Here is a 23,218-nt window from a genome sequence, read left to right as displayed (position 1 = left end):
CGCCACTTGCACACGCGAGAACTGCTTTCGGCGGTGCCTCCGTGGCCGTGATCGTCTAGTGGTTAGGACATTGCGTTGTGGCCGCAATAACCCAGGTTCGAATCCTGGTCACGGCACTTTTTAAAGTTTTGCCTCGCTGTCGCTGCAATGACGATAGTGACCCACTGTTTGAAAACACTGTGCCCTCTTGATTTTTCGCTCATGTTCCGCGGGCTGCAGGTGCCAGTTATCAACACGCAATGCCGCCGCACGAAAGAGCGGGCAGCTGCCTGTGTAGTCAATCTCTGTTCGAATAGGGCAGTCGTTTGAGGTGCAATGGATGGGCAGCCAGTCGCAGCAGAACAGGAAGCTGCGTCGTGCACTGTTTCTACAAAAGCGAACAACACTGTCGCAGGTAGCGTGGCCGAGCGGTCTAAGGCGCTGGTTTAAGGCACCAGTCTCTTCGGAGGCGTGGGTTCGAATCCCACCGCTGCCAATTTTTTCTCGTTTTTTGTGCCATTGCGGTGTTTTCTCTTGCGCTACAACGCAGCTCCTGTGACCGCCGTGCCGCGTAGGTAGCGTGGCCGAGCGGTCTAAGGCGCTGGTTTCAGGCACCAGTCTCTTCGGAGGCGTGGGTTCGAATCCCACCGCTGCCAACGTTTTCTGTCTCGAAAGCAGCAGCACTGGTTACCCGCGAAGGAAACAGCGCAGCAAGCCGTGAGCGCCTCTTTCTTAAATTGTCGTAGCACAGTGCGTGGTGCAACGACAGCATTCAGAGGAGCAGTTTGGAGTAATGATGCCTTGCGTTCGTGTTCATGAAATGTGTCCCGAGCATGCCGTTCTACAAAGTGGAAGCGTAGATTTTTACAGACGTCTTTCAATAGCGTGTTCGCCGGAGGAGCACTCGTGTCTTAATCCGGTGTGGTCTAGTGGCTAGGATACCTGGCTCTCACCCAGGAGGCCCGGGTTCGATTCCCGGCACCGGAAATGCCTATTTTGTTGCTCCTCTCATGCGACTTGGCCCGACTTAGCTCGACTGACGCTACGCAGACGCTTGCAGAAAACCACGTAAAGTATGACTGGCGGCCACAAGTGACGGCGAGAGAGATGCGACGTCTGCCCACCTCCTATCGAGGCACATACCTGTGGTCAACAGACTTGGAGGACTGCAAGACATTGCCACGGGTGGTGAATGCAGCTAACCCCTGTGCTTAGTGTCCTAATAGCGCGGGCACGTTCGTTTGCCAGTATACATGTAATGAAGAACGCGTCTGACACAGCTGTGGCGAGACACAGTGGCGAGACACAGTGGCTGAGCTTTGCTGTGCATCGCCACTTGCACACGCGAGAACTGCTTTCGGCGGTGCCTCCGTGGCCGTGATCGTCTAGTGGTTAGGACATTGCGTTGTGGCCGCAATAACCCAGGTTCGAATCCTGGTCACGGCACTTTTTAAAGTTTTGCCTCGCTGTCGCTGCAATGACGATAGTGACCCACTGTTTGAAAACACTGTGCCCTCTTGATTTTTCGCTCATGTTCCGCGGGCTGCAGGTGCCAGTTATCAACACGCAATGCCGCCGCACGAAAGAGCGGGCAGCTGCCTGTGTAGTCAATCTCTGTTCGAATAGGGCAGTCGTTTGAGGTGCAATGGATGGGCAGCCAGTCGCAGCAGAACAGGAAGCTGCGTCGTGCACTGTTTCTACAAAAGCGAACAACACTGTCGCAGGTAGCGTGGCCGAGCGGTCTAAGGCGCTGGTTTAAGGCACCAGTCTCTTCGGAGGCGTGGGTTCGAATCCCACCGCTGCCAATTTTTTCTCGTTTTTTGTGCCATTGCGGTGTTTTCTCTTGCGCTACAACGCAGCTCCTGTGACCGCCGTGCCGCGTAGGTAGCGTGGCCGAGCGGTCTAAGGCGCTGGTTTCAGGCACCAGTCTCTTCGGAGGCGTGGGTTCGAATCCCACCGCTGCCAACGTTTTCTGTCTCGAAAGCAGCAGCACTGGTTACCCGCGAAGGAAACAGCGCAGCAAGCCGTGAGCGCCTCTTTCTTAAATTGTCGTAGCACAGTGCGTGGTGCAACGACAGCATTCAGAGGAGCAGTTTGGAGTAATGATGCCTTGCGTTCGTGTTCATGAAATGTGTCCCGAGCATGCCGTTCTACAAAGTGGAAGCGTAGATTTTTACAGACGTCTTTCAATAGCGTGTTCGCCGGAGGAGCACTCGTGTCTTAATCCGGTGTGGTCTAGTGGCTAGGATACCTGGCTCTCACCCAGGAGGCCCGGGTTCGATTCCCGGCACCGGAAATGCCTATTTTGTTGCTCCTCTCATGCGACTTGGCCCGACTTAGCTCGACTGACGCTACGCAGACGCTTGCAGAAAACCACGTAAAGTATGACTGGCGGCCACAAGTGACGGCGAGAGAGATGCGACGTCTGCCCACCTCCTATCGAGGCACATACCTGTGGTCAACAGACTTGGAGGACTGCAAGACATTGCCACGGGTGGTGAATGCAGCTAACCCCTGTGCTTAGTGTCCTAATAGCGCGGGCACGTTCGTTTGCCAGTATACATGTAATGAAGAACGCGTCTGACACAGCTGTGGCGAGACACAGTGGCGAGACACAGTGGCTGAGCTTTGCTGTGCATCGCCACTTGCACACGCGAGAACTGCTTTCGGCGGTGCCTCCGTGGCCGTGATCGTCTAGTGGTTAGGACATTGCGTTGTGGCCGCAATAACCCAGGTTCGAATCCTGGTCACGGCACTTTTTAAAGTTTTGCCTCGCTGTCGCTGCAATGACGATAGTGACCCACTGTTTGAAAACACTGTGCCCTCTTGATTTTTCGCTCATGTTCCGCGGGCTGCAGGTGCCAGTTATCAACACGCAATGCCGCCGCACGAAAGAGCGGGCAGCTGCCTGTGTAGTCAATCTCTGTTCGAATAGGGCAGTCGTTTGAGGTGCAATGGATGGGCAGCCAGTCGCAGCAGAACAGGAAGCTGCGTCGTGCACTGTTTCTACAAAAGCGAACAACACTGTCGCAGGTAGCGTGGCCGAGCGGTCTAAGGCGCTGGTTTAAGGCACCACTCTCTTCGGAGGCGTGGGTTCGAATCCCACCGCTGCCAATTTTTTCTCGTTTTTTGTGCCATTGCGGTGTTTTCTCTTGCGCTACAACGCAGCTCCTGTGACCGCCGTGCCGCGTAGGTAGCGTGGCCGAGCGGTCTAAGGCGCTGGTTTCAGGCACCAGTCTCTTCGGAGGCGTGGGTTCGAATCCCACCGCTGCCAACGTTTTCTGTCTCGAAAGCAGCAGCACTGGTTACCCGCGAAGGAAACAGCGCAGCAAGCCGTGAGCGCCTCTTTCTTAAATTGTCGTAGCACAGTGCGTGGTGCAACGACAGCATTCAGAGGAGCAGTTTGGAGTAATGATGCCTTGCGTTCGTGTTCATGAAATGTGTCCCGAGCATGCCGTTCTACAAAGTGGAAGCGTAGATTTTTACAGACGTCTTTCAATAGCGTGTTCGCCGGAGGAGCACTCGTGTCTTAATCCGGTGTGGTCTAGTGGCTAGGATACCTGGCTCTCACCCAGGAGGCCCGGGTTCGATTCCCGGCACCGGAAATGCCTATTTTGTTGCTCCTCTCATGCGACTTGGCCCGACTTAGCTCGACTGACGCTACGCTGACGCTTGCAGAAAACCACGTAAAGTATGACTGGCGGCCACAAGTGACGGCGAGAGAGATGCGACGTCTGCCCACCTCCTATCGAGGCACATACCTGTGGTCAACAGACTTGGAGGACTGCAAGACATTGCCACGGGTGGTGAATGCAGCTAACCCCTGTGCTTAGTGTCCTAATAGCGCGGGCACGTTCGTTTGCCAGTATACATGTAATGAAGAACGCGTCTGACACAGCTGTGGCGAGACACAGTGGCGAGACACAGTGGCTGAGCTTTGCTGTGCATCGCCACTTGCACACGCGAGAACTGCTTTCGGCGGTGCCTCCGTGGCCGTGATCGTCTAGTGGTTAGGACATTGCGTTGTGGCCGCAATAACCCAGGTTCGAATCCTGGTCACGGCACTTTTTAAAGTTTTGCCTCGCTGTCGCTGCAATGACGATAGTGACCCACTGTTTGAAAACACTGTGCCCTCTTGATTTTTCGCTCATGTTCCGCGGGCTGCAGGTGCCAGTTATCAACACGCAATGCCGCCGCACGAAAGAGCGGGCAGCTGCCTGTGTAGTCAATCTCTGTTCGAATAGGGCAGTCGTTTGAGGTGCAATGGATGGGCAGCCAGTCGCAGCAGAACAGGAAGCTGCGTCGTGCACTGTTTCTACAAAAGCGAACAACACTGTCGCAGGTAGCGTGGCCGAGCGGTCTAAGGCGCTGGTTTAAGGCACCAGTCTCTTCGGAGGCGTGGGTTCGAATCCCACCGCTGCCAATTTTTTCTCGTTTTTTGTGCCATTGCGGTGTTTTCTCTTGCGCTACAACGCAGCTCCTGTGACCGCCGTGCCGCGTAGGTAGCGTGGCCGAGCGGTCTAAGGCGCTGGTTTCAGGCACCAGTCTCTTCGGAGGCGTGGGTTCGAATCCCACCGCTGCCAACGTTTTCTGTCTCGAAAGCAGCAGCACTGGTTACCCGCGAAGGAAACAGCGCAGCAAGCCGTGAGCGCCTCTTTCTTAAATTGTCGTAGCACAGTGCGTGGTGCAACGACAGCATTCAGAGGAGCAGTTTGGAGTAATGATGCCTTGCGTTCGTGTTCATGAAATGTGTCCCGAGCATGCCGTTCTACAAAGTGGAAGCGTAGATTTTTACAGACGTCTTTCAATAGCGTGTTCGCCGGAGGAGCACTCGTGTCTTAATCCGGTGTGGTCTAGTGGCTAGGATACCTGGCTCTCACCCAGGAGGCCCGGGTTCGATTCCCGGCACCGGAAATGCCTATTTTGTTGCTCCTCTCATGCGACTTGGCCCGACTTAGCTCGACTGACGCTACGCTGACGCTTGCAGAAAACCACGTAAAGTATGACTGGCGGCCACAAGTGACGGCGAGAGAGATGCGACGTCTGCCCACCTCCTATCGAGGCACATACCTGTGGTCAACAGACTTGGAGGACTGCAAGACATTGCCACGGGTGGTGAATGCAGCTAACCCCTGTGCTTAGTGTCCTAATAGCGCGGGCACGTTCGTTTGCCAGTATACATGTAATGAAGAACGCGTCTGACACAGCTGTGGCGAGACACAGTGGCGAGACACAGTGGCTGAGCTTTGCTGTGCATCGCCACTTGCACACGCGAGAACTGCTTTCGGCGGTGCCTCCGTGGCCGTGATCGTCTAGTGGTTAGGACATTGCGTTGTGGCCGCAATAACCCAGGTTCGAATCCTGGTCACGGCACTTTTTAAAGTTTTGCCTCGCTGTCGCTGCAATGACGATAGTGACCCACTGTTTGAAAACACTGTGCCCTCTTGATTTTTCGCTCATGTTCCGCGGGCTGCAGGTGCCAGTTATCAACACGCAATGCCGCCGCACGAAAGAGCGGGCAGCTGCCTGTGTAGTCAATCTCTGTTCGAATAGGGCAGTCGTTTGAGGTGCAATGGATGGGCAGCCAGTCGCAGCAGAACAGGAAGCTGCGTCGTGCACTGTTTCTACAAAAGCGAACAACACTGTCGCAGGTAGCGTGGCCGAGCGGTCTAAGGCGCTGGTTTAAGGCACCAGTCTCTTCGGAGGCGTGGGTTCGAATCCCACCGCTGCCAATTTTTTCTCGTTTTTTGTGCCATTGCGGTGTTTTCTCTTGCGCTACAACGCAGCTCCTGTGACCGCCGTGCCGCGTAGGTAGCGTGGCCGAGCGGTCTAAGGCGCTGGTTTCAGGCACCAGTCTCTTCGGAGGCGTGGGTTCGAATCCCACCGCTGCCAACGTTTTCTGTCTCGAAAGCAGCAGCACTGGTTACCCGCGAAGGAAACAGCGCAGCAAGCCGTGAGCGCCTCTTTCTTAAATTGTCGTAGCACAGTGCGTGGTGCAACGACAGCATTCAGAGGAGCAGTTTGGAGTAATGATGCCTTGCGTTCGTGTTCATGAAATGTGTCCCGAGCATGCCGTTCTACAAAGTGGAAGCGTAGATTTTTACAGACGTCTTTCAATAGCGTGTTCGCCGGAGGAGCACTCGTGTCTTAATCCGGTGTGGTCTAGTGGGCAGTCTGCCTGCGGCAGCGGTGGTGAGCGGACCTCCAGGGCCAGCGCGCTGCGGCAGGAAGTGTTTACGTCAGGCGGTGAGTCGCGTGCTTACAGCGTCTGCTTATTAGTATTCGTTCCGTTCTGTAGGATCTGATATGGAATTATGAATCCGACTAACAGGAAAGATACCTTGAAGTTTACCTTTGATAGGAACTTTTCGAAACCAAATTCGTTTGAAGTTGAAGCATGGTTAGAGGAAACAGCTAAGATTACTTTTGATGAAATTGTGGGGATAAATTTCTCTATCGTGACTAGTGTTGTTTATGTGAAATTAACGTCCTCTGACCTGTGTGATAGAATTGTAGAGTCCAGTGGAGGTGTACTGAAGTTTAAACATAGCGATGGTACCGTCAGTGACGTCAGCATTACGCATGCTGGACTGGGCATCCGGACGGCACGTATTTTCGAACTCCCGTTTGAAATAACAGCCGCGCAAATAAATTCTGCATTGACACCTTACGGGAGGGTCATTAACAATTTTGCGGAGCGTTGGTCCAAAGCCCACAAATTTCCGGTGCTTAACGGCGTCAGGCAGGTTAAGATCGATATACAGAAGCACATACCTTCATATATTTACGTAGGTGGACATCGCGGAATTGTCATATATGATGGGCAGCCAAAAACGTGTGCCGGCTGTGGTGCGCCCGGCCACGTGCGCTCTGAATGTATACAAAGACGGGTGACGCAGATACCTGTCGGTGAAGCCGCTAGCCCCCCTGTGACGACGGCACTGCCACTGACATACGCTGTCGCGGCTTCTGGTCTTCCACCCGCGACCCCGCCTGTAGATGCCCCTCGTTTGAACGATGTTTTGGCCGATAACGTCAAAGAACCGAGTGCTGACGCGGCACCGCCGCTACCACACTCAGAGATGGAGGTAACGACGGATGACTCCCCAGTGGTTGATGCCACTGGTACTGAGGATGAAGCAGACGCTGTGTTCCCGGCGGATCAACCCCAGAGTCAACAGTCCACTTCGGATGTTGATGATACTGCGAACCCTAACAGGAAGCCTTCCAAAAAGAAGCGGAGACTTGCACATCAAGGAGCCAATCAGCTCGCCCCACAGCTCCGCGACAAAGCGAAACGAATAAGCAGCCAAATGTGTCAGAACACTTCTGAACCCTCTGAAGTTGGTCTCCCTGCGTCTGGTCGAATGGACATTGATCCTGTAGTGTCTCCCCCTGTGAATCCACGACGGGTGGAAGATAGTGATACCTCGAGTAGAGTCGTTTTGCCGGATACCCACGCTCAAGGAAACGCAGGATCGCTTTTGTCAGAGGCCACTCTCACTGGGAATTGGGCACGGGAAATGGAAGTATTGGATGCGAGCAATGATGCGGCTGTCATGCGGACCATTGAGACGGAATCTTCGGCACCCCCCACAGAGCAGCATACACCAACCGTACCGGGAACTACAGGAACTCCGACTGACGCGCTTGGCCTCAATTTCGTTAGCCATCCTTCTAAGACTGTTTAATTAATAGTATGTGCCTTCTCCCATGAACGAGCCCCAAGCCTATAAAATTGCCACGTTAAACATCAATAAGATACAGTCGTACTGGCGGCTCCGTAATTTACAAGATTTTGTATACGCAGCGGATATCGATATTCTGTTACTTCAAGAAGTCGCTGCGATTGAACTTGACCGAATAACTGGTTATGCTACTCTCTCCAATTCCGGGAGCGGTGCGAATTTAGGGACGGCGATTCTGTTAAAAGAAGGGATTGTAGCGACCGACGTAGAAAAACTGCCTGATCATAGAGGGATCGCTGTCACTTTCCATCGGACACGCATAATCAATGTTTACGCCCCGTCCGGCAGTAGCAATAGGCGTGCTAGGGCTGAGTTCTTCACAAGCGCCATAGTCCCACTTTTTAGGGGAACCTACGATCGTATAATTTTTGCGGGTGACTTCAATTGTGTCTTAAGTCCAAAAGACCAGACGCCTAATTTTAACAAATCTGGAGAACTAGAACGTATCGTCCAAGAAATGAACCTCATTGACACATGGGAGCATACGCACGGAGCGGCACCTGGGTTCACTCATGTCACGAACCACTCTGCAAGCCGGCTAGACAGAATCTATGTATCGGCGTGTATGAAGACTCAAGTCCTCCAATCCGAAGTTTGGCCCACAATTTTTTCCGATCATGCCGCATATATTTGTACTGTTAACATGGTCAAGCAAGGCACATTTCGCGGCAGAGGTTTCTGGAAACTTAACAATGCTCTCCTTAACGATGTTGACTGTCACCGTGTCTTTAACGAAACATGGGAGGCATGTGAACGACGGGTTGCACAGTATGCCTCCGTTACTGAATGGTGGATAACACATGCCAAACCAACTTTATCAAAAATGTTTAAACGCTACGCTCGGGACAAATCCTGGTGGCAACGGCAAACGTCTGAGTTTTATTTTACTTGTCTCAGGGAGCTTTACCAGTCCGATGTGACTGTACCTGAAAATTTTATGCAGATTAAAAAAATTAAGGCAAAATTATTAAAACTTCAGCGGCAGCAGGCAGAAGGCTTTCAAATAAGGTCCAGGCCCCAGAATGTGATAGACGACGAAATGACATCCATGTTTCACGTCATTCGTGAAAATAAGAGGGGGCGGCGGAGATTAATAACTCGTCTTCAGTTGAGTGAAGGCGTTGCGCTCACGCGGCAACAAGACATACGGAACGCACTTCACAATCACTTGGCAGGTCTCCTGACAACGACACATACCGACGATGGAACTCACGATGAATTACTCAATAACTTGCAAAGGACTTTGGGTGCTGCTGAAGTCGAAACTCTCATGCGAGAAATTGATGAAGACGAATTGGATTCTGCGCTATCACGAAGTCCGAAAAATAAATCGCCGGGACCCGACGGTCTCACTGCCGAATTTTATCTTACTTTCTGCGACAAATTAAAGCCCAAGTTGTTGAGTATGTTTAATGAAATTTTACGGCCAGATTTTAATGTTCCTCAGGCTCTCGTGGAAGGCATCGTGGTTTTAATCCCTAAACGCCCAATGTGCAGTTCTGTTGACGATTTTCGGCCGCTTACTTTACTGAACAGTGACTACAAAATTTTAGCACGTATTATTTCTAATAGATTGAAAATGTTGATGAATACTGTCATTGGTCAGTACCAGACCAGTGTAGGTGTCGGTAGGACGATCTTCCAAAATTTGTCTCAATACAGGGACGTTATAGCCATTGCAGATGCGTGTAAGATACGGTGTGCGCTAGTTTCCCTTGACTTTTCAAAGGCATTCGACAGAGTAAACCATCAGTTTCTCATCCGGACGATGCATGCCATGGGATTTCCACTACGTTTTATCAATCTTATACATGAGCTCCTTCGTAAAGGAGTAACTCGACTCATGGTGAATGGCCAGCTGAGCGCATCAATTAATATTACTAATTCAGTGCGACAGGGATGCCCTATGTCGATGGCCTTGTTTGCCATTGCCATTGAGCCTTTGCTTGTCACCTTGACACAGCGTCTACAAGGATTAACCATCCACGGCATTAAGATTGTTTGTACTGCATATGCGGATGACGTCGGATTTTTGGTCATGGACGAAGGTGAAGTCGAGGAAGCCCTTCAGATCGTCAAAAACTACGAACTTGTTGCGGGTGCGAAGTTGAATGCCAGGAAATCTGGCATTATGAACATAGGACGCGGCATCTCGCTGCACCATCACGGTCAGTTGCAACTAATTTCTAAAATGAAATGCCTTGGTATTGAGTACAGGAGCAACATACAGCACACAATTGCGGTGAACTATAGGAATCTCCTGGCAAGTATGCGTGCTTGCATGCAGACCCACTACCTAAGAAGCCTTGATGAACTGCAGAAAGTCACCTTCGCTAATGTCTACCTCACCTCAAAGATTAACTACGTTGCACAAGTACTGCCCATGCCACAGGAGACAGCGAAGCGTATGATGTCCGCTCTAGGCCATTTTGTCACACGTGGACACATTTTTAAAGTCAAGTACGATACGCTCACTCTCTCCACGACCGATGGAGGCTTAAATTTAACAGATGTTCGTTCCAAGTCACGAGCTTTGTACGTATGCACCACCTACAAACGGTGGAGGTCGTTATCGAACAGTCTAACGGCTCACTTGTTAACCGAAATAGCGCCGGCCTGCCTGCAGCCTCCTGTCTCTGTTCAACATATTCCGCCTGCGCTGACTCACTTTAAGAGCTTTTTCATTGAGTTCAGTTACGTACGGTCAACTCTCCCAGAAAATGAGCTTTCCGTGGTGAAGTTAGTTTATAATAAACTACTGGCAACCAAGAACAGGAACAACATCGAACACAAATACCCCAATCATCGCTGGCCAGTGATATGGAAAAACATACATAGCCGTGATTTACCAACGTCAGTGAAAGCCTCTTGGTACAGGGTCGTGAACCGTAAAATAAGTACCAATTCACGACTTCATGCTCTACATTTGGCTGACTCACCTTTGTGCCTAACGTGCAACTTGCCTGATACTGATGAACATCGTTTTCTGTGCACCACTGTCCAAGCAGTTTGGCCATGCATTCGCCGAAAACTGGCTACGATTATGAGGACTTCCCAGCTTTGTATTAAACCTGAAGATTTCCTGTATCCGGATTCAGTGCCGTACCCGAACACCAAACGGAACTCTGTCAATTGGTTGAAGGGTCATTATGTTCATTATTTACAGACGCAAGAACCCAAGAGTGAGGCGGCGTTCTGTCTTTACCTGGCATTACAGTTTCACATACTTTCACAGACGAGACATTACAGGAAACGATATGCGAATTTTTTAGAAGTCGTTCTTCGATGAAAGAAGTATTTTTTTCTTTCCTTCATTCTACATTGCTTTGTTTTTTCTCTTTTCTTCTTCAAATGTCACAGTGACGTATACTGAACAGTGTTACGACAAGGACTATTTTATTTTCTTCTGTTTTTCTAGCGGACCAGAGTTCCTTTTTCATTTTCTATTTAAAAAAAAAAAAAAAAAAAATATATTCTACTTTGTCACCATTGCGGGACTATGCAATAGGTTTAGAAGTATCTTTGGTTTGGAAATCGGAATAGTTCAGAAGAATAAGTACTTCAGAAATCATGGCAGATGAAGCCGACGCCGACGAAGGCGATTTATGGCGAGCGCAAGGCGGGGCTGAAGGGGAGGAAGGAGGCCCTAAAAAAAAAAAAAAAAAAAAAAAAAAAAAAAAAAAAAAAAAAAAAAAAAAGTGGCTAGGATACCTGGCTCTCACCCAGGAGGCCCGGGTTCGATTCCCGGCACCGGAAATGCCTATTTTGTTGCTCCTCTCATGCGACTTGGCCCGACTTAGCTCGACTGACGCTACGCTGACGCTTGCAGAAAACCACGTAAAGTATGACTGGCGGCCACAAGTGACGGCGAGAGAGATGCGACGTCTGCCCACCTCCTATCGAGGCACATACCTGTGGTCAACAGACTTGGAGGACTGCAAGACATTGCCACGGGTGGTGAATGCAGCTAACCCCTGTGCTTAGTGTCCTAATAGCGCGGGCACGTTCGTTTGCCAGTATACATGTAATGAAGAACGCGTCTGACACAGCTGTGGCGAGACACAGTGGCGAGACACAGTGGCTGAGCTTTGCTGTGCATCGCCACTTGCACACGCGAGAACTGCTTTCGGCGGTGCCTCCGTGGCCGTGATCGTCTAGTGGTTAGGACATTGCGTTGTGGCCGCAATAACCCAGGTTCGAATCCTGGTCACGGCACTTTTTAAAGTTTTGCCTCGCTGTCGCTGCAATGACGATAGTGACCCACTGTTTGAAAACACTGTGCCCTCTTGATTTTTCGCTCATGTTCCGCGGGCTGCAGGTGCCAGTTATCAACACGCAATGCCGCCGCACGAAAGAGCGGGCAGCTGCCTGTGTAGTCAATCTCTGTTCGAATAGGGCAGTCGTTTGAGGTGCAATGGATGGGCAGCCAGTCGCAGCAGAACAGGAAGCTGCGTCGTGCACTGTTTCTACAAAAGCGAACAACACTGTCGCAGGTAGCGTGGCCGAGCGGTCTAAGGCGCTGGTTTAAGGCACCAGTCTCTTCGGAGGCGTGGGTTCGAATCCCACCGCTGCCAATTTTTTCTCGTTTTTTGTGCCATTGCGGTGTTTTCTCTTGCGCTACAACGCAGCTCCTGTGACCGCCGTGCCGCGTAGGTAGCGTGGCCGAGCGGTCTAAGGCGCTGGTTTCAGGCACCAGTCTCTTCGGAGGCGTGGGTTCGAATCCCACCGCTGCCAACGTTTTCTGTCTCGAAAGCAGCAGCACTGGTTACCCGCGAAGGAAACAGCGCAGCAAGCCGTGAGCGCCTCTTTCTTAAATTGTCGTAGCACAGTGCGTGGTGCAACGACAGCATTCAGAGGAGCAGTTTGGAGTAATGATGCCTTGCGTTCGTGTTCATGAAATGTGTCCCGAGCATGCCGTTCTACAAAGTGGAAGCGTAGATTTTTACAGACGTCTTTCAATAGCGTGTTCGCCGGAGGAGCACTCGTGTCTTAATCCGGTGTGGTCTAGTGGCTAGGATACCTGGCTCTCACCCAGGAGGCCCGGGTTCGATTCCCGGCACCGGAAATGCCTATTTTGTTGCTCCTCTCATGCGACTTGGCCCGACTTAGCTCGACTGACGCTACGCTGACGCTTGCAGAAAACCACGTAAAGTATGACTGGCGGCCACAAGTGACGGCGAGAGAGATGCGACGTCTGCCCACCTCCTATCGAGGCACATACCTGTGGTCAACAGACTTGGAGGACTGCAAGACATTGCCACGGGTGGTGAATGCAGCTAACCCCTGTGCTTAGTGTCCTAATAGCGCGGGCACGTTCGTTTGCCAGTATACATGTAATGAAGAACGCGTCTGACACAGCTGTGGCGAGACACAGTGGCGAGACACAGTGGCTGAGCTTTGCTGTGCATCGCCACTTGCACACGCGAGAACTGCTTTCGGCGGTGCCTCCGTGGCCGTGATCGTCTAGTGGTTAGGACATTGCGTTGTGGCCGCAATAACCCAGGTTCGAATCCTGGTCACGGCACTTTTTAAAGTTTTGCCTCGCTGTCGCTGCAATGACGATAGTGACCCACTGTTTGAAAACACTGTGCCCTCTTGATTTTTCGCTCATGTTCCGCGGGCTGCAGGTGCCAGTTATCAACACGCAATGCCGCCGCACGAAAGAGCGGGCAGCTGCCTGTGTAGTCAATCTCTGTTCGAATAGGGCAGTCGTTTGAGGTGCAATGGATGGGCAGCCAGTCGCAGCAGAACAGGAAGCTGCGTCGTGCACTGTTTCTACAAAAGCGAACAACACTGTCGCAGGTAGCGTGGCCGAGCGGTCTAAGGCGCTGGTTTAAGGCACCAGTCTCTTCGGAGGCGTGGGTTCGAATCCCACCGCTGCCAATTTTTTCTCGTTTTTTGTGCCATTGCGGTGTTTTCTCTTGCGCTACAACGCAGCTCCTGTGACCGCCGTGCCGCGTAGGTAGCGTGGCCGAGCGGTCTAAGGCGCTGGTTTCAGGCACCAGTCTCTTCGGAGGCGTGGGTTCGAATCCCACCGCTGCCAACGTTTTCTGTCTCGAAAGCAGCAGCACTGGTTACCCGCGAAGGAAACAGCGCAGCAAGCCGTGAGCGCCTCTTTCTTAAATTGTCGTAGCACAGTGCGTGGTGCAACGACAGCATTCAGAGGAGCAGTTTGGAGTAATGATGCCTTGCGTTCGTGTTCATGAAATGTGTCCCGAGCATGCCGTTCTACAAAGTGGAAGCGTAGATTTTTACAGACGTCTTTCAATAGCGTGTTCGCCGGAGGAGCACTCGTGTCTTAATCCGGTGTGGTCTAGTGGCTAGGATACCTGGCTCTCACCCAGGAGGCCCGGGTTCGATTCCCGGCACCGGAAATGCCTATTTTGTTGCTCCTCTCATGCGACTTGGCCCGACTTAGCTCGACTGACGCTACGCTGACGCTTGCAGAAAACCACGTAAAGTATGACTGGCGGCCACAAGTGACGGCGAGAGAGATGCGACGTCTGCCCACCTCCTATCGAGGCACATACCTGTGGTCAACAGACTTGGAGGACTGCAAGACATTGCCACGGGTGGTGAATGCAGCTAACCCCTGTGCTTAGTGTCCTAATAGCGCGGGCACGTTCGTTTGCCAGTATACATGTAATGAAGAACGCGTCTGACACAGCTGTGGCGAGACACAGTGGCGAGACACAGTGGCTGAGCTTTGCTGTGCATCGCCACTTGCACACGCGAGAACTGCTTTCGGCGGTGCCTCCGTGGCCGTGATCGTCTAGTGGTTAGGACATTGCGTTGTGGCCGCAATAACCCAGGTTCGAATCCTGGTCACGGCACTTTTTAAAGTTTTGCCTCGCTGTCGCTGCAATGACGATAGTGACCCACTGTTTGAAAACACTGTGCCCTCTTGATTTTTCGCTCATGTTCCGCGGGCTGCAGGTGCCAGTTATCAACACGCAATGCCGCCGCACGAAAGAGCGGGCAGCTGCCTGTGTAGTCAATCTCTGTTCGAATAGGGCAGTCGTTTGAGGTGCAATGGATGGGCAGCCAGTCGCAGCAGAACAGGAAGCTGCGTCGTGCACTGTTTCTACAAAAGCGAACAACACTGTCGCAGGTAGCGTGGCCGAGCGGTCTAAGGCGCTGGTTTAAGGCACCAGTCTCTTCGGAGGCGTGGGTTCGAATCCCACCGCTGCCAATTTTTTCTCGTTTTTTGTGCCATTGCGGTGTTTTCTCTTGCGCTACAACGCAGCTCCTGTGACCGCCGTGCCGCGTAGGTAGCGTGGCCGAGCGGTCTAAGGCGCTGGTTTCAGGCACCAGTCTCTTCGGAGGCGTGGGTTCGAATCCCACCGCTGCCAACGTTTTCTGTCTCGAAAGCAGCAGCACTGGTTACCCGCGAAGGAAACAGCGCAGCAAGCCGTGAGCGCCTCTTTCTTAAATTGTCGTAGCACAGTGCGTGGTGCAACGACAGCATTCAGAGGAGCAGTTTGGAGTAATGATGCCTTGCGTTCGTGTTCATGAAATGTGTCCCGAGCATGCCGTTCTACAAAGTGGAAGCGTAGATTTTTACAGACGTCTTTCAATAGCGTGTTCGCCGGAGGAGCACTCGTGTCTTAATCCGGTGTGGTCTAGTGGCTAGGATACCTGGCTCTCACCCAGGAGGCCCGGGTTCGATTCCCGGCACCGGAAATGCCTATTTTGTTGCTCCTCTCATGCGACTTGGCCCGACTTAGCTCGACTGACGCTACGCTGACGCTTGCAGAAAACCACGTAAAGTATGACTGGCGGCCACAAGTGACGGCGAGAGAGATGCGACGTCTGCCCACCTCCTATCGAGGCACATACCTGTGGTCAACAGACTTGGAGGACTGCAAGACATTGCCACGGGTGGTGAATGCAGCTAACCCCTGTGCTTAGTGTCCTAATAGCGCGGGCACGTTCGTTTGCCAGTATACATGTAATGAAGAACGCGTCTGACACAGCTGTGGCGAGACACAGTGGCGAGACACAGTGGCTGAGCTTTGCTGTGCATCGCCACTTGCACACGCGAGAACTGCTTTCGGCGGTGCCTCCGTGGCCGTGATCGTCTAGTGGTTAGGACATTGCGTTGTGGCCGCAATAACCCAGGTTCGAATCCTGGTCACGGCACTTTTTAAAGTTTTGCCTCGCTGTCGCTGCAATGACGATAGTGACCCACTGTTTGAAAACACTGTGCCCTCTTGATTTTTCGCTCATGTTCCGCGGGCTGCAGGTGCCAGTTATCAACACGCAATGCCGCCGCACGAAAGAGCGGGCAGCTGCCTGTGTAGTCAATCTCTGTTCGAATAGGGCAGTCGTTTGAGGTGCAATGGATGGGCAGCCAGTCGCAGCAGAACAGGAAGCTGCGTCGTGCACTGTTTCTACAAAAGCGAACAACACTGTCGCAGGTAGCGTGACCGAGCGGTCTAAGGCGCTGGTTTAAGGCACCAGTCTCTTCGGAGGCGTGGGTTCGAATCCCACCGCTGCCAATTTTTTCTCGTTTTTTGTGCCATTGCGGTGTTTTCTCTTGCGCTACAACGCAGCTCCTGTGACCGCCGTGCCGCGTAGGTAGCGTGGCCGAGCGGTCTAAGGCGCTGGTTTCAGGCACCAGTCTCTTCGGAGGCGTGGGTTCGAATCCCACCGCTGCCAACGTTTTCTGTCTCGAAAGCAGCAGCACTGGTTACCCGCGAAGGAAACAGCGCAGCAAGCCGTGAGCGCCTCTTTCTTAAATTGTCGTAGCACAGTGCGTGGTGCAACGACAGCATTCAGAGGAGCAGTTTGGAGTAATGATGCCTTGCGTTCGTGTTCATGAAATGTGTCCCGAGCATGCCGTTCTACAAAGTGGAAGCGTAGATTTTTACAGACGTCTTTCAATAGCGTGTTCGCCGGAGGAGCACTCGTGTCTTAATCCGGTGTGGTCTAGTGGCTAGGATACCTGGCTCTCACCCAGGAGGCCCGGGTTCGATTCCCGGCACCGGAAATGCCTATTTTGTTGCTCCTCTCATGCGACTTGGCCCGACTTAGCTCGACTGACGCTACGCTGACGCTTGCAGAAAACCACGTAAAGTATGACTGGCGGCCACAAGTGACGGCGAGAGAGATGCGACGTCTGCCCACCTCCTATCGAGGCACATACCTGTGGTCAACAGACTTGGAGGACTGCAAGACATTGCCACGGGTGGTGAATGCAGCTAACCCCTGTGCTTAGTGTCCTAATAGCGCGGGCACGTTCGTTTGCCAGTATACATGTAATGAAGAACGCGTCTGACACAGCTGTGGCGAGACACAGTGGCGAGACACAGTGGCTGAGCTTTGCTGTGCATCGCCACTTGCACACGCGAGAACTGCTTTCGGCGGTGCCTCCGTGGCCGTGATCGTCTAGTGGTTAGGACATTGCGTTGTGGCCGCAATAACCCAGGTTCGAATCCTGGTCACGGCACTTTTTAAAGTTTTGCCTCGCTGTCGCTGCAATGACGATAGTGACCCACTGTTTGAAAACACTGTGCCCTCTTGATTTTTCGCTCATGTTCCGCGGGCTGCAGGTGCCAGTTATCAACACGCAATGCCGCCGCACGAAAGAGCGGGCAGCTGCCTGTGTAGTCAATCTCTGTTCGAATAGGGCAGTCGTTTGAGGTGCAATGGATGGGCAGCCAGTCGCAGCAGAACAGGAAGCTGCGTCGTGCACTGTTTCTACAAAAGCGAACAACACTGTCGCAGGTAGCGTGGCCGAGCGGTCTAAGGCGCTGGTTTAAGGCACCAGTCTCTTCGGAGGCGTGGGTTCGAATCCCACCGCTGCCAATTTTTTCTCGTTTTTTGTGCCATTGCGGTGTTTTCTCTTGCGCTACAACGCAGCTCCTGTGACCGCCGTGCCGCGTAGGTAGCGTGGCCGAGCGGTCTAAGGCGCTGGTTTCAGGCACCAGTCTCTTCGGAGGCGTGGGTTCGAATCCCACCGCTGCCAACGTTTTCTGTCTCGAAAGCAGCAGCACTGGTTACCCGCGAAGGAAACAGCGCAGCAAGCCGTGAGCGCCTCTTTCTTAAATTGTCGTAGCACAGTGCGTGGTGCAACGACAGCATTCAGAGGAGCAGTTTGGAGTAATGATGCCTTGCGTTCGTGTTCATGAAATGTGTCCCGAGCATGCCGTTCTACAAAGTGGAAGCGTAGATTTTTACAGACGTCTTTCAATAGCGTGTTCGCCGGAGGAGCACTCGTGTCTTAATCCGGTGTGGTCTAGTGGCTAGGATACCTGGCTCTCACCCAGGAGGCCCGGGTTCGATTCCCGGCACCGGAAATGCCTATTTTGTTGCTCCTCTCATGCGACTTGGCCCGACTTAGCTCGACTGACGCTACGCTGACGCTTGCAGAAAACCACGTAAAGTATGACTGGCGGCCACAAGTGACGGCGAGAGAGATGCGACGTCTGCCCACCTCCTATCGAGGCACATACCTGTGGTCAACAGACTTGGAGGACTGCAAGACATTGCCACGGGTGGTGAATGCAGCTAACCCCTGTGCTTAGTGTCCTAATAGCGCGGGCACGTTCGTTTGCCAGTATACATGTAATGAAGAACGCGTCTGACACAGCTGTGGCGAGACACAGTGGCGAGACACAGTGGCTGAGCTTTGCTGTGCATCGCCACTTGCACACGCGAGAACTGCTTTCGGCGGTGCCTCCGTGGCCGTGATCGTCTAGTGGTTAGGACATTGCGTTGTGGCCGCAATAACCCAGGTTCGAATCCTGGTCACGGCACTTTTTAAAGTTTTGCCTCGCTGTCGCTGCAATGACGATAGTGACCCACTGTTTGAAAACACTGTGCCCTCTTGATTTTTCGCTCATGTTCCGCGGGCTGCAGGTGCCAGTTATCAACACGCAATGCCGCCGCACGAAAGAGCGGGCAGCTGCCTGTGTAGTCAATCTCTGTTCGAATAGGGCAGTCGTTTGAGGTGCAATGGATGGGCAGCCAGTCGCAGCAGAACAGGAAGCTGCGTCGTGCACTGTTTCTACAAAAGCGAACAACACTGTCGCAGGTAGCGTGACCGAGCGGTCTAAGGCGCTGGTTTAAGGCACCAGTCTCTTCGGAGGCGTGGGTTCGAATCCCACCGCTGCCAATTTTTTCTCGTTTTTTGTGCCATTGCGGTGTTTTCTCTTGCGCTACAACGCAGCTCCTGTGACCGCCGTGCCGCGTAGGTAGCGTGGCCGAGCGGTCTAAGGCGCTGGTTTCAGGCACCAGTCTCTTCGGAGGCGTGGGTTCGAATCCCACCGCTGCCAACGTTTTCTGTCTCGAAAGCAGCAGCACTGGTTACCCGCGAAGGAAACAGCGCAGCAAGCCGTGAGCGCCTCTTTCTTAAATTGTCGTAGCACAGTGCGTGGTGCAACGACAGCATTCAGAGGAGCAGTTTGGAGTAATGATGCCTTGCGTTCGTGTTCATGAAATGTGTCCCGAGCATGCCGTTCTACAAAGTGGAAGCGTAGATTTTTACAGACGTCTTTCAATAGCGTGTTCGCCGGAGGAGCACTCGTGTCTTAATCCGGTGTGGTCTAGTGGCTAGGATACCTGGCTCTCACCCAGGAGGCCCGGGTTCGATTCCCGGCACCGGAAATGCCTATTTTGTTGCTCCTCTCATGCGACTTGGCCCGACTTAGCTCGACTGACGCTACGCTGACGCTTGCAGAAAACCACGTAAAGTATGACTGGCGGCCACAAGTGACGGCGAGAGAGATGCGACGTCTGCCCACCTCCTATCGAGGCACATACCTGTGGTCAACAGACTTGGAGGACTGCAAGACATTGCCACGGGTGGTGAATGCAGCTAACCCCTGTGCTTAGTGTCCTAATAGCGCGGGCACGTTCGTTTGCCAGTATACATGTAATGAAGAACGCGTCTGACACAGCTGTGGCGAGACACAGTGGCGAGACACAGTGGCTGAGCTTTGCTGTGCATCGCCACTTGCACACGCGAGAACTGCTTTCGGCGGTGCCTCCGTGGCCGTGATCGTCTAGTGGTTAGGACATTGCGTTGTGGCCGCAATAACCCAGGTTCGAATCCTGGTCACGGCACTTTTTAAAGTTTTGCCTCGCTGTCGCTGCAATGACGATAGTGACCCACTGTTTGAAAACACTGTGCCCTCTTGATTTTTCGCTCATGTTCCGCGGGCTGCAGGTGCCAGTTATCAACACGCAATGCCGCCGCACGAAAGAGCGGGCAGCTGCCTGTGTAGTCAATCTCTGTTCGAATAGGGCAGTCGTTTGAGGTGCAATGGATGGGCAGCCAGTCGCAGCAGAACAGGAAGCTGCGTCGTGCACTGTTTCTACAAAAGCGAACAACACTGTCGCAGGTAGCGTGGCCGAGCGGTCTAAGGCGCTGGTTTAAGGCACCAGTCTCTTCGGAGGCGTGGGTTCGAATCCCACCGCTGCCAACGTTTTCTGTCTCGAAAGCAGCAGCACTGGTTACCCGCGAAGGAAACAGCGCAGCAAGCCGTGAGCGCCTCTTTCTTAAATTGTCGTAGCACAGTGCGTGGTGCAACGACAGCATTCAGAGGAGCAGTTTGGAGTAATGATGCCTTGCGTTCGTGTTCATGAAATGTGTCCCGAGCATGCCGTTCTACAAAGTGGAAGCGTAGATTTTTACAGACGTCTTTCAATAGCGTGTTCGCCGGAGGAGCACTCGTGTCTTAATCCGGTGTGGTCTAGTGGCTAGGATACCTGGCTCTCACCCAGGAGGCCCGGGTTCGATTCCCGGCACCGGAAATGCCTATTTTGTTGCTCCTCTCATGCGACTTGGCCCGACTTAGCTCGACTGACGCTACGCTGACGCTTGCAGAAAACCACGTAAAGTATGACTGGCGGCCACAAGTGACGGCGAGAGAGATGCGACGTCTGCCCACCTCCTATCGAGGCACATACCTGTGGTCAACAGACTTGGAGGACTGCAAGACATTGCCACGGGTGGTGAATGCAGCTAACCCCTGTGCTTAGTGTCCTAATAGCGCGGGCACGTTCGTTTGCCAGTATACATGTAATGAAGAACGCGTCTGACACAGCTGTGGCGAGACACAGTGGCGAGACACAGTGGCTGAGCTTTGCTGTGCATCGCCACTTGCACACGCGAGAACTGCTTTCGGCGGTGCCTCCGTGGCCGTGATCGTCTAGTGGTTAGGACATTGCGTTGTGGCCGCAATAACCCAGGTTCGAATCCTGGTCACGGCACTTTTTAAAGTTTTGCCTCGCTGTCGCTGCAATGACGATAGTGACCCACTGTTTGAAAACACTGTGCCCTCTTGATTTTTCGCTCATGTTCCGCGGGCTGCAGGTGCCAGTTATCAACACGCAATGCCGCCGCACGAAAGAGCGGGCAGCTGCCTGTGTAGTCAATCTCTGTTCGAATAGGGCAGTCGTTTGAGGTGCAATGGATGGGCAGCCAGTCGCAGCAGAACAGGAAGCTGCGTCGTGCACTGTTTCTACAAAAGCGAACAACACTGTCGCAGGTAGCGTGACCGAGCGGTCTAAGGCGCTGGTTTAAGGCACCAGTCTCTTCGGAGGCGTGGGTTCGAATCCCACCGCTGCCAATTTTTTCTCGTTTTTTGTGCCATTGCGGTGTTTTCTCTTGCGCTACAACGCAGCTCCTGTGACCGCCGTGCCGCGTAGGTAGCGTGGCCGAGCGGTCTAAGGCGCTGGTTTCAGGCACCAGTCTCTTCGGAGGCGTGGGTTCGAATCCCACCGCTGCCAACGTTTTCTGTCTCGAAAGCAGCAGCACTGGTTACCCGCGAAGGAAACAGCGCAGCAAGCCGTGAGCGCCTCTTTCTTAAATTGTCGTAGCACAGTGCGTGGTGCAACGACAGCATTCAGAGGAGCAGTTTGGAGTAATGATGCCTTGCGTTCGTGTTCATGAAATGTGTCCCGAGCATGCCGTTCTACAAAGTGGAAGCGTAGATTTTTACAGACGTCTTTCAATAGCGTGTTCGCCGGAGGAGCACTCGTGTCTTAATCCGGTGTGGTCTAGTGGCTAGGATACCTGGCTCTCACCCAGGAGGCCCGGGTTCGATTCCCGGCACCGGAAATGCCTATTTTGTTGCTCCTCTCATGCGACTTGGCCCGACTTAGCTCGACTGACGCTACGCTGACGCTTGCAGAAAACCACGTAAAGTATGACTGGCGGCCACAAGTGACGGCGAGAGAGATGCGACGTCTGCCCACCTCCTATCGAGGCACATACCTGTGGTCAACAGACTTGGAGGACTGCAAGACATTGCCACGGGTGGTGAATGCAGCTAACCCCTGTGCTTAGTGTCCTAATAGCGCGGGCACGTTCGTTTGCCAGTATACATGTAATGAAGAACGCGTCTGACACAGCTGTGGCGAGACACAGTGGCGAGACACAGTGGCTGAGCTTTGCTGTGCATCGCCACTTGCACACGCGAGAACTGCTTTCGGCGGTGCCTCCGTGGCCGTGATCGTCTAGTGGTTAGGACATTGCGTTGTGGCCGCAATAACCCAGGTTCGAATCCTGGTCACGGCACTTTTTAAAGTTTTGCCTCGCTGTCGCTGCAATGACGATAGTGACCCACTGTTTGAAAACACTGTGCCCTCTTGATTTTTCGCTCATGTTCCGCGGGCTGCAGGTGCCAGTTATCAACACGCAATGCCGCCGCACGAAAGAGCGGGCAGCTGCCTGTGTAGTCAATCTCTGTTCGAATAGGGCAGTCGTTTGAGGTGCAATGGATGGGCAGCCAGTCGCAGCAGAACAGGAAGCTGCGTCGTGCACTGTTTCTACAAAAGCGAACAACACTGTCGCAGGTAGCGTGACCGAGCGGTCTAAGGCGCTGGTTTAAGGCACCAGTCTCTTCGGAGGCGTGGGTTCGAATCCCACCGCTGCCAATTTTTTCTCGTTTTTTGTGCCATTGCGGTGTTTTCTCTTGCGCTACAACGCAGCTCCTGTGACCGCCGTGCCGCGTAGGTAGCGTGGCCGAGCGGTCTAAGGCGCTGGTTTCAGGCACCAGTCTCTTCGGAGGCGTGGGTTCGAATCCCACCGCTGCCAACGTTTTCTGTCTCGAAAGCAGCAGCACTGGTTACCCGCGAAGGAAACAGCGCAGCAAGCCGTGAGCGCCTCTTTCTTAAATTGTCGTAGCACAGTGCGTGGTGCAACGACAGCATTCAGAGGAGCAGTTTGGAGTAATGATGCCTTGCGTTCGTGTTCATGAAATGTGTCCCGAGCATGCCGTTCTACAAAGTGGAAGCGTAGATTTTTACAGACGTCTTTCAATAGCGTGTTCGCCGGAGGAGCACTCGTGTCTTAATCCGGTGTGGTCTAGTGGCTAGGATACCTGGCTCTCACCCAGGAGGCCCGGGTTCGATTCCCGGCACCGGAAATGCCTATTTTGTTGCTCCTCTCATGCGACTTGGCCCGACTTAGCTCGACTGACGCTACGCTGACGCTTGCAGAAAACCACGTAAAGTATGACTGGCGGCCACAAGTGACGGCG

At 53.0% G+C, this 23,218-nt stretch overlaps 54 non-coding genes across 54 annotated transcripts; all 54 read left to right on the top strand.

The window, feature by feature from the left end:
- The first annotated feature begins 44 nt into the window (after positions 1-44).
- Trnah-gug (transfer RNA histidin (anticodon GUG)) lies at positions 45-116 on the top strand. The gene has a single exon. It is a non-coding gene; the product is annotated as a tRNA-His (tRNA).
- A 277-nt stretch (positions 117-393) lies between these two features.
- Positions 394-475, top strand: Trnal-aag (transfer RNA leucine (anticodon AAG)). The gene has a single exon. It is a non-coding gene; the product is annotated as a tRNA-Leu (tRNA).
- Positions 476-553: 78 nt separating this feature from the next.
- Positions 554-635, top strand: Trnal-cag (transfer RNA leucine (anticodon CAG)). The gene has a single exon. It is a non-coding gene; the product is annotated as a tRNA-Leu (tRNA).
- A 259-nt stretch (positions 636-894) lies between these two features.
- Trnae-cuc (transfer RNA glutamic acid (anticodon CUC)) lies at positions 895-966 on the top strand. Its single transcript has one exon. It is a non-coding gene; the product is annotated as a tRNA-Glu (tRNA).
- Positions 967-1,353: 387 nt separating this feature from the next.
- Trnah-gug (transfer RNA histidin (anticodon GUG)) lies at positions 1,354-1,425 on the top strand. Its single transcript has one exon. It is a non-coding gene; the product is annotated as a tRNA-His (tRNA).
- A 277-nt stretch (positions 1,426-1,702) lies between these two features.
- Trnal-aag (transfer RNA leucine (anticodon AAG)) lies at positions 1,703-1,784 on the top strand. Its single transcript has one exon. It is a non-coding gene; the product is annotated as a tRNA-Leu (tRNA).
- Positions 1,785-1,862: 78 nt separating this feature from the next.
- On the top strand, positions 1,863-1,944 carry Trnal-cag (transfer RNA leucine (anticodon CAG)). The gene has a single exon. It is a non-coding gene; the product is annotated as a tRNA-Leu (tRNA).
- Positions 1,945-2,203: 259 nt separating this feature from the next.
- Trnae-cuc (transfer RNA glutamic acid (anticodon CUC)) lies at positions 2,204-2,275 on the top strand. Its single transcript has one exon. It is a non-coding gene; the product is annotated as a tRNA-Glu (tRNA).
- Positions 2,276-2,662: 387 nt separating this feature from the next.
- Trnah-gug (transfer RNA histidin (anticodon GUG)) lies at positions 2,663-2,734 on the top strand. The gene has a single exon. It is a non-coding gene; the product is annotated as a tRNA-His (tRNA).
- A 277-nt stretch (positions 2,735-3,011) lies between these two features.
- On the top strand, positions 3,012-3,093 carry Trnal-aag (transfer RNA leucine (anticodon AAG)). Its single transcript has one exon. It is a non-coding gene; the product is annotated as a tRNA-Leu (tRNA).
- Positions 3,094-3,171: 78 nt separating this feature from the next.
- Positions 3,172-3,253, top strand: Trnal-cag (transfer RNA leucine (anticodon CAG)). Its single transcript has one exon. It is a non-coding gene; the product is annotated as a tRNA-Leu (tRNA).
- A 259-nt stretch (positions 3,254-3,512) lies between these two features.
- Positions 3,513-3,584, top strand: Trnae-cuc (transfer RNA glutamic acid (anticodon CUC)). The gene has a single exon. It is a non-coding gene; the product is annotated as a tRNA-Glu (tRNA).
- Positions 3,585-3,971: 387 nt separating this feature from the next.
- Positions 3,972-4,043, top strand: Trnah-gug (transfer RNA histidin (anticodon GUG)). Its single transcript has one exon. It is a non-coding gene; the product is annotated as a tRNA-His (tRNA).
- Positions 4,044-4,320: 277 nt separating this feature from the next.
- Trnal-aag (transfer RNA leucine (anticodon AAG)) lies at positions 4,321-4,402 on the top strand. Its single transcript has one exon. It is a non-coding gene; the product is annotated as a tRNA-Leu (tRNA).
- A 78-nt stretch (positions 4,403-4,480) lies between these two features.
- Trnal-cag (transfer RNA leucine (anticodon CAG)) lies at positions 4,481-4,562 on the top strand. Its single transcript has one exon. It is a non-coding gene; the product is annotated as a tRNA-Leu (tRNA).
- Positions 4,563-4,821: 259 nt separating this feature from the next.
- Positions 4,822-4,893, top strand: Trnae-cuc (transfer RNA glutamic acid (anticodon CUC)). The gene has a single exon. It is a non-coding gene; the product is annotated as a tRNA-Glu (tRNA).
- Positions 4,894-5,280: 387 nt separating this feature from the next.
- Trnah-gug (transfer RNA histidin (anticodon GUG)) lies at positions 5,281-5,352 on the top strand. The gene has a single exon. It is a non-coding gene; the product is annotated as a tRNA-His (tRNA).
- Positions 5,353-5,629: 277 nt separating this feature from the next.
- Trnal-aag (transfer RNA leucine (anticodon AAG)) lies at positions 5,630-5,711 on the top strand. Its single transcript has one exon. It is a non-coding gene; the product is annotated as a tRNA-Leu (tRNA).
- A 78-nt stretch (positions 5,712-5,789) lies between these two features.
- Positions 5,790-5,871, top strand: Trnal-cag (transfer RNA leucine (anticodon CAG)). Its single transcript has one exon. It is a non-coding gene; the product is annotated as a tRNA-Leu (tRNA).
- Positions 5,872-11,870: 5,999 nt separating this feature from the next.
- Positions 11,871-11,942, top strand: Trnah-gug (transfer RNA histidin (anticodon GUG)). Its single transcript has one exon. It is a non-coding gene; the product is annotated as a tRNA-His (tRNA).
- Positions 11,943-12,219: 277 nt separating this feature from the next.
- Positions 12,220-12,301, top strand: Trnal-aag (transfer RNA leucine (anticodon AAG)). Its single transcript has one exon. It is a non-coding gene; the product is annotated as a tRNA-Leu (tRNA).
- Positions 12,302-12,379: 78 nt separating this feature from the next.
- On the top strand, positions 12,380-12,461 carry Trnal-cag (transfer RNA leucine (anticodon CAG)). Its single transcript has one exon. It is a non-coding gene; the product is annotated as a tRNA-Leu (tRNA).
- A 259-nt stretch (positions 12,462-12,720) lies between these two features.
- Positions 12,721-12,792, top strand: Trnae-cuc (transfer RNA glutamic acid (anticodon CUC)). The gene has a single exon. It is a non-coding gene; the product is annotated as a tRNA-Glu (tRNA).
- Positions 12,793-13,179: 387 nt separating this feature from the next.
- Trnah-gug (transfer RNA histidin (anticodon GUG)) lies at positions 13,180-13,251 on the top strand. The gene has a single exon. It is a non-coding gene; the product is annotated as a tRNA-His (tRNA).
- A 277-nt stretch (positions 13,252-13,528) lies between these two features.
- Positions 13,529-13,610, top strand: Trnal-aag (transfer RNA leucine (anticodon AAG)). The gene has a single exon. It is a non-coding gene; the product is annotated as a tRNA-Leu (tRNA).
- Positions 13,611-13,688: 78 nt separating this feature from the next.
- Positions 13,689-13,770, top strand: Trnal-cag (transfer RNA leucine (anticodon CAG)). The gene has a single exon. It is a non-coding gene; the product is annotated as a tRNA-Leu (tRNA).
- Positions 13,771-14,029: 259 nt separating this feature from the next.
- Positions 14,030-14,101, top strand: Trnae-cuc (transfer RNA glutamic acid (anticodon CUC)). Its single transcript has one exon. It is a non-coding gene; the product is annotated as a tRNA-Glu (tRNA).
- Positions 14,102-14,488: 387 nt separating this feature from the next.
- Positions 14,489-14,560, top strand: Trnah-gug (transfer RNA histidin (anticodon GUG)). Its single transcript has one exon. It is a non-coding gene; the product is annotated as a tRNA-His (tRNA).
- Positions 14,561-14,837: 277 nt separating this feature from the next.
- Positions 14,838-14,919, top strand: Trnal-aag (transfer RNA leucine (anticodon AAG)). The gene has a single exon. It is a non-coding gene; the product is annotated as a tRNA-Leu (tRNA).
- A 78-nt stretch (positions 14,920-14,997) lies between these two features.
- Positions 14,998-15,079, top strand: Trnal-cag (transfer RNA leucine (anticodon CAG)). The gene has a single exon. It is a non-coding gene; the product is annotated as a tRNA-Leu (tRNA).
- A 259-nt stretch (positions 15,080-15,338) lies between these two features.
- On the top strand, positions 15,339-15,410 carry Trnae-cuc (transfer RNA glutamic acid (anticodon CUC)). Its single transcript has one exon. It is a non-coding gene; the product is annotated as a tRNA-Glu (tRNA).
- Positions 15,411-15,797: 387 nt separating this feature from the next.
- Positions 15,798-15,869, top strand: Trnah-gug (transfer RNA histidin (anticodon GUG)). Its single transcript has one exon. It is a non-coding gene; the product is annotated as a tRNA-His (tRNA).
- Positions 15,870-16,146: 277 nt separating this feature from the next.
- Trnal-aag (transfer RNA leucine (anticodon AAG)) lies at positions 16,147-16,228 on the top strand. Its single transcript has one exon. It is a non-coding gene; the product is annotated as a tRNA-Leu (tRNA).
- A 78-nt stretch (positions 16,229-16,306) lies between these two features.
- On the top strand, positions 16,307-16,388 carry Trnal-cag (transfer RNA leucine (anticodon CAG)). Its single transcript has one exon. It is a non-coding gene; the product is annotated as a tRNA-Leu (tRNA).
- A 259-nt stretch (positions 16,389-16,647) lies between these two features.
- Trnae-cuc (transfer RNA glutamic acid (anticodon CUC)) lies at positions 16,648-16,719 on the top strand. Its single transcript has one exon. It is a non-coding gene; the product is annotated as a tRNA-Glu (tRNA).
- Positions 16,720-17,106: 387 nt separating this feature from the next.
- On the top strand, positions 17,107-17,178 carry Trnah-gug (transfer RNA histidin (anticodon GUG)). Its single transcript has one exon. It is a non-coding gene; the product is annotated as a tRNA-His (tRNA).
- A 277-nt stretch (positions 17,179-17,455) lies between these two features.
- Trnal-aag (transfer RNA leucine (anticodon AAG)) lies at positions 17,456-17,537 on the top strand. The gene has a single exon. It is a non-coding gene; the product is annotated as a tRNA-Leu (tRNA).
- Positions 17,538-17,615: 78 nt separating this feature from the next.
- Trnal-cag (transfer RNA leucine (anticodon CAG)) lies at positions 17,616-17,697 on the top strand. The gene has a single exon. It is a non-coding gene; the product is annotated as a tRNA-Leu (tRNA).
- Positions 17,698-17,956: 259 nt separating this feature from the next.
- Trnae-cuc (transfer RNA glutamic acid (anticodon CUC)) lies at positions 17,957-18,028 on the top strand. Its single transcript has one exon. It is a non-coding gene; the product is annotated as a tRNA-Glu (tRNA).
- A 387-nt stretch (positions 18,029-18,415) lies between these two features.
- Positions 18,416-18,487, top strand: Trnah-gug (transfer RNA histidin (anticodon GUG)). The gene has a single exon. It is a non-coding gene; the product is annotated as a tRNA-His (tRNA).
- Positions 18,488-18,764: 277 nt separating this feature from the next.
- Trnal-aag (transfer RNA leucine (anticodon AAG)) lies at positions 18,765-18,846 on the top strand. The gene has a single exon. It is a non-coding gene; the product is annotated as a tRNA-Leu (tRNA).
- A 78-nt stretch (positions 18,847-18,924) lies between these two features.
- Positions 18,925-19,006, top strand: Trnal-cag (transfer RNA leucine (anticodon CAG)). Its single transcript has one exon. It is a non-coding gene; the product is annotated as a tRNA-Leu (tRNA).
- Positions 19,007-19,265: 259 nt separating this feature from the next.
- On the top strand, positions 19,266-19,337 carry Trnae-cuc (transfer RNA glutamic acid (anticodon CUC)). The gene has a single exon. It is a non-coding gene; the product is annotated as a tRNA-Glu (tRNA).
- A 387-nt stretch (positions 19,338-19,724) lies between these two features.
- On the top strand, positions 19,725-19,796 carry Trnah-gug (transfer RNA histidin (anticodon GUG)). The gene has a single exon. It is a non-coding gene; the product is annotated as a tRNA-His (tRNA).
- Positions 19,797-20,073: 277 nt separating this feature from the next.
- On the top strand, positions 20,074-20,155 carry Trnal-aag (transfer RNA leucine (anticodon AAG)). The gene has a single exon. It is a non-coding gene; the product is annotated as a tRNA-Leu (tRNA).
- A 259-nt stretch (positions 20,156-20,414) lies between these two features.
- On the top strand, positions 20,415-20,486 carry Trnae-cuc (transfer RNA glutamic acid (anticodon CUC)). Its single transcript has one exon. It is a non-coding gene; the product is annotated as a tRNA-Glu (tRNA).
- A 387-nt stretch (positions 20,487-20,873) lies between these two features.
- Positions 20,874-20,945, top strand: Trnah-gug (transfer RNA histidin (anticodon GUG)). Its single transcript has one exon. It is a non-coding gene; the product is annotated as a tRNA-His (tRNA).
- Positions 20,946-21,222: 277 nt separating this feature from the next.
- On the top strand, positions 21,223-21,304 carry Trnal-aag (transfer RNA leucine (anticodon AAG)). The gene has a single exon. It is a non-coding gene; the product is annotated as a tRNA-Leu (tRNA).
- Positions 21,305-21,382: 78 nt separating this feature from the next.
- Trnal-cag (transfer RNA leucine (anticodon CAG)) lies at positions 21,383-21,464 on the top strand. The gene has a single exon. It is a non-coding gene; the product is annotated as a tRNA-Leu (tRNA).
- Positions 21,465-21,723: 259 nt separating this feature from the next.
- Positions 21,724-21,795, top strand: Trnae-cuc (transfer RNA glutamic acid (anticodon CUC)). The gene has a single exon. It is a non-coding gene; the product is annotated as a tRNA-Glu (tRNA).
- A 387-nt stretch (positions 21,796-22,182) lies between these two features.
- Positions 22,183-22,254, top strand: Trnah-gug (transfer RNA histidin (anticodon GUG)). Its single transcript has one exon. It is a non-coding gene; the product is annotated as a tRNA-His (tRNA).
- Positions 22,255-22,531: 277 nt separating this feature from the next.
- Positions 22,532-22,613, top strand: Trnal-aag (transfer RNA leucine (anticodon AAG)). The gene has a single exon. It is a non-coding gene; the product is annotated as a tRNA-Leu (tRNA).
- A 78-nt stretch (positions 22,614-22,691) lies between these two features.
- On the top strand, positions 22,692-22,773 carry Trnal-cag (transfer RNA leucine (anticodon CAG)). Its single transcript has one exon. It is a non-coding gene; the product is annotated as a tRNA-Leu (tRNA).
- A 259-nt stretch (positions 22,774-23,032) lies between these two features.
- Trnae-cuc (transfer RNA glutamic acid (anticodon CUC)) lies at positions 23,033-23,104 on the top strand. The gene has a single exon. It is a non-coding gene; the product is annotated as a tRNA-Glu (tRNA).
- The last annotated feature ends 114 nt before the right edge of the window (positions 23,105-23,218 follow it).

The sequence above is a fragment of the Schistocerca gregaria genome, unplaced genomic scaffold, assembly GCF_023897955.1.
Source record: "Schistocerca gregaria isolate iqSchGreg1 unplaced genomic scaffold, iqSchGreg1.2 ptg000686l, whole genome shotgun sequence".
Classification (NCBI taxonomy): Eukaryota; Metazoa; Arthropoda; class Insecta; order Orthoptera; family Acrididae; genus Schistocerca; species Schistocerca gregaria.
This window is presented reverse-complemented; position numbering and strand designations above follow the sequence as displayed.